A 6,559-nucleotide genomic window follows, 5' to 3' on the forward strand; every position below is an offset into this window, starting at 1 on the left:
AATAACAGAGTCTTTTCCATTCTGCCTTACATTTCAGGTACAGAAAAGATTTTAATAGTATTATTTATTACTTCTTGGGATATTAATAACTGTTTTGGAAAATTGTAGAAGCCTGTGATGTTGCCTTTTTTTAAGAGAGGTTTCACTTTTCAGAAATCCATATTTAAGCATGTATATCAAGAGCATGTTTAGACTCTTCTCTGCTGAAAAAATGTTCACCGGTTAGAACTTCTGCACTTTCCACTTCAGAAAAGGAGAGCATCAAATCGTCTTTTCTTGGCTATGTAACAGAGGTCAAGGTGGATAGTTTTAATTTGCAGCTAATGAAAACCCCGTTTGGATTCATTACTTAAATATGAAAAGTTCCATAGTCAACATCTGTGAGCCAACTAGATTTAAATATTATTTCTTCAATGACATGGAATTTTATTCCGGAAGTCTGTGAAGCATATTGCTTGATGTATCCCAAAATAATTCCAATTAGTTTTTAAATTTGAGCATGATAAATATGAGCTAAAATTATTTACAAATTATGCTCAATTAAAACAAGCAGCTGCAGGTATATTCTGTAATGATAAGCTCTTGAGAAACAAGAGTATTGGGGCAACTCTTTCTCTAGCTGAAAGTACATTATGTAATGATAAGCCCATGAGAAAGGAGAATACTGGAGAAACCCTTGATCTAATTGAAGTCAGTGGGAGTTCTGAAATCAAGAGAAATTGCTCATGGCACTAGAGACACAATCCTACACTATTAAAGTAAACGTGGGTCTTTTCTACAAACTGGAAGAAAAAGGATGATCAAGGTAAACCCAAATCACTCAGCTTCAGAGTTACTGCACCCGTAAATGCATTTTAGGGAGCAGAGGCTTTTTGTTCATTTTTAATATACTGTTGTTTGTGAATTAAGTATTTTCTATGGTTTGAAGATTTTTTTAAAAAACATATACTTCAGGTAAAGACTAAGAAGAACCCATCTGACCTGCTTTTTCATAACTAGGGAAATGGTTGCAACACTTAGAGCCAAGAGGAACAGTTATTTATTATACAGAAAGCAGAACAAAATTAATTTCTAACCACACCTGCTACTGCTCTTTAGACACCTTTTAATTTAATGTAATCCATTGTGAACATTCTGATTTCACATTTACACTTTTCATTGCTCTCTTTTATGTGGTCTAGTGAACTAGGTATGATTTTTGATGTCGTACCAACTTTTATTTTTAGTTAGTTTAATAAAAAGATTCTAGACACAGGTGTGTGCTTAGTCCTTACAAAGTCTGAACAGGAGCTGGCCAAAGGAAAAAAAAATGTAAAAACAATATTACCTCTTAAGTTTTCCAGAAGATTTTTCCCCATGAAATTAAAACAAAGAGTAAATCATTTTTGTAACACCTTTCCACGTTTGTATTCTGTCCTCCATTTCCTCTCAAAGACAAGAAAATGAACTACTGCTTCTTTTCCTTTTAAACAATGCCGTTTAATAGTAAGATTCAAAAAAAAAAAAAAAGAAGTTTATTTTTAAGTAAGTATTTTCATATTTAAAAAGCTTTGGGGACACATTTTTGATGAGCTCTACCCTGCAGAAACAGTTAGGCTGCACCATCTTCTTGATAGGTTTTACCCTCCAGACATGGAAACTTGGAAATCAAGACATTTAGAAGCGCATTCCCTTGTCACAATCTCAGTCAAATCACATAAATTTCAGTTGATCCTCCAAATCTATGACAACCACATAACCAAACGATCAGAGCACTTAGGCATTATAAGGTGGCAACTGGAGTTGTTTTGTTTTGTTTTTGACACTTGGTGGAAAAATTCTTGTCTCATGGTTAGCTCTATAATCCTCAGGCCAGATAGTCCACTGTGAATACTTGGCTACAAAGTCAAGCCCAGAGATTACATTCTAAAGAAGGATAAGGAATTTAAATAGAATGAATTTGGCTACAAGGACAAAAATGTTAAGTATACGTCTTTAGAGACAGTCTGACACTAGTACGCATAAAAAAATCTGACTGGATATAGATTTTCACCTTTTAAAGGAGTAAGCTTTTCAAGCTGAAGAGGTTTTAAGGTTTCTGCTCTATTTCTGTGGTATAGAAAGAAAGGCTACTAGAGTCTTCTCTATAGTATTTTGATGGGAAAATGGATGAGAAGAGCCTGTATGCAGTGCAGTAGCCTTGCACGTACAGGCTTCACATACACTTTCTTTGTTAACTGTGCCCTGATTCACGTTAGACTTCACTGTGCCGAGAAATTTGGATGGGTTGTGTCACCAGCGCTGCTGTCGACAAGCTCTGAGCAGGGCCAGTTCTCCACGTTGCCCATCCTCTGCATCCATATGTCTGCATGACTCACAAGATCCACGGAGATCCACCTAAGAGCATGGACCTACTCACAGTGCTGCTTACGCATTGCGCTGTAGCAACTATTCTCATAATTTGTAGTGTGTCCTCACAGAAAAGTAACATATTGCTTTTCTGACTGTAAAAAGAAACACCATTTGTGAGGCCCAGTTACCCTGAATTTATTCAGCTTCTGATCCATAGACAGAAGGTCCTCCTTTTCCTCCCTACCTAACAGAGCAGACTTTAGTCTTCCTGAGCCATTACCCGAAATGTCACTGTGCTGTTTTAACTCTGCTGACTGCCATAAAAAAAAAGTTAGAGAATTTCGATCTTCAAAAATACTAAGTTGTGCTTGTGTTAGAAATAAATATCACTATCATCAGTAGAAAATCTTGCAATGGATTTAAGAATCCTCATTTCAGAAAAGCTCATCAATCACTGTAAAGTACATTTCCTCTTGAATTGCAATAAACAGATGAGAGCGGCACTCAAAAGTAGAAACAGGAATCTATTTTGAAGGAGATTATTTCTAAATATTCCATAAACAATCTTAATGAAAGATATTTTCCCCAAGTTTCCTTAATCTCCCTTGAGATACTAGGAAATTTGTTTTCAGAAGGGATTCATTTTCTGAAGAATTATTTTACAGAATAGCACTAGAACATACTATCTATTTTTCTCTTTTATTTTATTAACACTTGTTTACTGTTCAATGTATTAGCAAATAATTAGATTTATATAGATTGGTCATTGAAGACCCAAACTATAAATATATGTTGTGTCAAAAAAAAAAAAATCATTTCCAAAGAATACATTCTTTGGAATTAAATCAATAAATGCTTATTTAAATAAATAAGCATTTTTTAAAAGACATATGCATATAAATATATACAAATAAAGATACAGACAAATAAAGATACGGCATATCACAACATAACCAAAGGATGAAGTCGGAGCAGTAGCACTTCTCTGCTAAAATATGCTACATGATTTATAAGTATGAGATGGATAGTCAGTCTTTAGTAGCTATAAAGAAATCTTAACTCTTAGTTTCTACCTTCAGCTGCTTTCAGTAATGCCAGTAACCACTGCAAACTTAATTCCAAGAGAAAAGAACTTCCTGTATATTTCACACTTTTGATTTTTTTGCAGTAAGATTAAGCTGGAGTGGCAAGAGGTCCCTGCACAGCAGGGAAAAAGAATACTATGAAAAAACTTACATATATGAACTGCTGTAATTGAAATGGAATTTATTTACAGAATATCAATAAGAATAAATGAGAAAATAAAGTGGAACACTTGCTCTACTGTGATATCCATAAATTACATGTGATGATGTTATGTAAAATTTTCTTAATAAATATTATAATGTAGGAAGAAATAAATGATCTTACATAGATTATTTTAATATATATAAATAAATATATTAAAGAATGTAAGAACTAGAAAACCAGGCCATAGTTATCAAAACAACCAACAGTCTTCAATGTTCTTGTGCATATCGCTTTCTTTGAAAGGGTATTATTCTCCCTAACTGCCTGAATATTTACCATGTAGAAAAAGTGGGTTCCTGTAAACAGTTACAATAAATTGCAGGTTACAGTAAGATGATGACAAATGCACTTTCTAAATTGCACTTAATGGAAGTGGAAAAGAAGGCATGCAGTACAGTGATCATTTAGCAAATGATCTTCTTCATATTTTTAATTTTCCCTTTTCCTTTGAATAATCATCTTAAATTCACATAAAACTAAAGGTATTAAGATGTTAATTTTTAAAATACCTTAAAGATATTGGGTAAAAAATCACAACATATAGCCAGTCCAAATGGCAGAATCATTGCACAATAGTGTATTCCCTTAAAATGCAATCACATGCAATTACATGCCTGTAAAGAGCAATAAAAAGGCATAGGCATTAACCTCCAACCAACATTTAAGCCAATGAGCTAGAAGAAGGATAGTTGTCAGAAAGCCATAGTAACCTAGGTCAGGCAGGTAAATAGCAGTAAGAAGATAAAATATTGGCTTTATTGTCAATGAACGCTCATAATCTGGTCTCCGAGCTGTGTCTCTGAGCAACAGGTTTGTTATATACACAAACAGGACTCAAAGTTATGAAATGGTGTGTATTTATACGTTTCAGTATAAGGAAAGGTGGAAATATATCAAAATAAAGAATTCATCAACAGACAGATCTTAGTCAAAGTTATTAGAACTAACCAGAGTTCCAGATTTTAGGATTTTGTGGGTAAAAGGACATATGATTGAAAAGATTTGTATCACTAAACCCAGATTTCTAGTCTTCATCATTCTGAACAAAAGCTAACAAGTGTGATGCAAAAGCAACAGAGTGATATAAGTAGAAAATATTACAAGAGGATATGGTCTGGAGATATGAATTATCCAGCTAATATTTCAGTGCGTGTTTTTAAGCCAGGAACCAATTTATTTGAGCTACTGTCTGCCTACATGGCCACACTGCAAGGCCAGTGGGGCACATGTAGGTGGGTTCAACCTTGGCAATAAATTCTTACTCTTATTGGGATGTAGTTGTTTGCTGATACACTTGGATACAAAAAAAAAAGTCTAATCCAAGCACAAAGTTGTATGGTATGTCAGAGACAAACCTTTCTTATACAGGTGTCTTTCTCTCTTAATCCTCTTTTGGATTAGATATCCAACTCCCAACAGTTTACCTAAGAAAGAACGACTCCAGTATTTTGGGAAAAAAAAAAAAAAGGACTTTATTATTTATTATCTTTTTTTTTCTTTGAATACCACTGCTAACCTAGAAGTTTACACATATTATTCAAACTGGCATTCAAACTGGCAGCACTGGTTTTAAAAAAGACCAGCTACACTCCATAACTTTCCCAAATGATCCACCTGGAGCTGTTCTTCCTAGTGTAATTTTGCCTTTGAACAAAATACGCAGCTTGTTTTGAAAATACTTACCTGTGAACAAAGATTTGAATTATTTAAATACTCTTATTATTATTTGGTTATTCTTAGTTTTGTTTGTTCTACTACTGATAACATTTAATCATTATTACAAGGCATTTTTTAATGCAAAACATGTATCAAAATAATTCTAGGTACCAAAAAAAAATCATTTTAGGTACTCCATATCTGAAAAAAAAGAAAAAAATAACAAATTTCAGCTTTAAAAAATCACTTCCTTTTGAAACGCTATTAAGAGACCCAGTTTCCTGAGGTGGATGTGGCTACTAGGACCGAGTGGGACCAGATGCATGAAGAACCACAGGACCCTTGGATGAAGCTCAAGGAAAACCCTTTAATTTGCAGTAAATGGCTGGGATGTAAAAATGCAAACACTATCAGGGCACAGTGTGACCTCAAGCACTGCAGGCAATGAAACATTTCACAGGCCTCAGCCCCCAAATGCACACGAATTTCGGCGCTCAGGCCAGGGTGCGCTTGAACACTCTGGCAACCTTGGGAGTTTTGGTGATTTCTTCTTAACCTCAAAATCAGCTGATCACGGTTGCAACCAGCCATAGCAATAACCCCCCTGGCTCTTGGGTGGCAGCTGAGGCCAGCGAAATTACGTGGATCTTCACAAAACGGGGCTCGCGGTGCCATCGCTAGCAAAGGCAGCAGCCCCGGGCCGTTTTGCCAGCACAGCGCCCAGCAGCAAACGGGACTTGCGAAAAACTTTTATACCCCCGCCACCCCGGCGCCCGCAGATTTCCAATGTTTTCACGCCCTGCTCGTCACTCCCGTCGCTCGCCCACATCCTGAACTAGGGATTTTCTTGAGTCGCTCTTTCTGTTTGTTTGTTTGGTTTTAAACCGGGGGGCAGCCCCTGCGCGGCCGCCGTTTCCTCAGCGCGGGGCCCTGCGCTCTCCGTGAGGGCGACCGTGAAAACGCCTCTCCCGGGCGCCCGGGGCCGACACGACTCGGCGCGGCCGCCGGGCCCGAGGGCAGCGCAGCGGGGGAGGCCGCGTGCCCGGCGGAGGCCGCGCGGAGGGGCCGGGCCCGGGCGGCGGAGGCGGGTGCGGGAGGGAGGGCGGCCGGGCGGGCGCCGCCGCCGCCGGGCTGTGCGCGGGCGCCGCGGCGGAGCCGTCCCTGCGGCAGGCGGCGGCCATCGCGGGCTCGCCTCCCCCTTGCGCCCCTCCGAGGACGGCGGGGTGGGGGCAGAGGAGGCGGAGGAAGCGGCGGCGGCGGCGCCAGGAACAGGGAGGCGGCG

This window comes from Tinamus guttatus, unplaced genomic scaffold, assembly GCF_059628265.1.
Source record: "Tinamus guttatus ecotype Peru unplaced genomic scaffold, ASM5962826v1 Tinamus_guttatus_pri_ptg000639l, whole genome shotgun sequence".
Lineage (NCBI taxonomy): Eukaryota > Metazoa > Chordata > Aves > Tinamiformes > Tinamidae > Tinamus > Tinamus guttatus.